This window comes from Alligator sinensis, unplaced genomic scaffold, assembly GCF_000455745.1.
Source record: "Alligator sinensis unplaced genomic scaffold, ASM45574v1 scaffold1192_1, whole genome shotgun sequence".
In the NCBI taxonomy this organism is placed as follows: Eukaryota; Metazoa; Chordata; order Crocodylia; family Alligatoridae; genus Alligator; species Alligator sinensis.
This window is the reverse complement of record NW_005842376.1, coordinates 478,446-478,905: the sequence shown is the minus strand read 5'-3', so window position 1 is coordinate 478,905 and position 460 is coordinate 478,446.

The window sequence follows — 460 nt, the reverse complement described above, 5'->3', positions numbered from 1 at the left end:
GGGGGAATGGGGAGGGCGGGGGCCTGGCATCCAATCAGCGGGCCGGACCCAAGCTTCCAAAGGCCTGAGCGCCACGGCGTCGGAGTTACCGTGGCGAGCCACCTATGAGCGAGCGGGGAAGGGAAAGGAGGATTTCGAGGAGCCAATCAGCGAGCTAGGACGGCGAACGCACGTCTTCTCTGGTACACACACACACGCACACACACGCACGGTTGGAAGACGGCCAATGAGCGAGGGAGACACGGACCTCGGAATAGCATCGGCCAATCAGCAGCTTGGAGAGATCCCGCCCCACTTCTTTCCTTCACACACGCACTAGCCACACTTAAGAGTAAGCGTCGGTCGCGTATGCGCGGTGACGGATACCCCCCCCCCCCCCTCATATCCTTCTACGTAATGTGTGAGGTTTCCCCCAGCACGTGCACGCCCTGTGGGGATCCGTCTGCGCATGCGTTGGGCA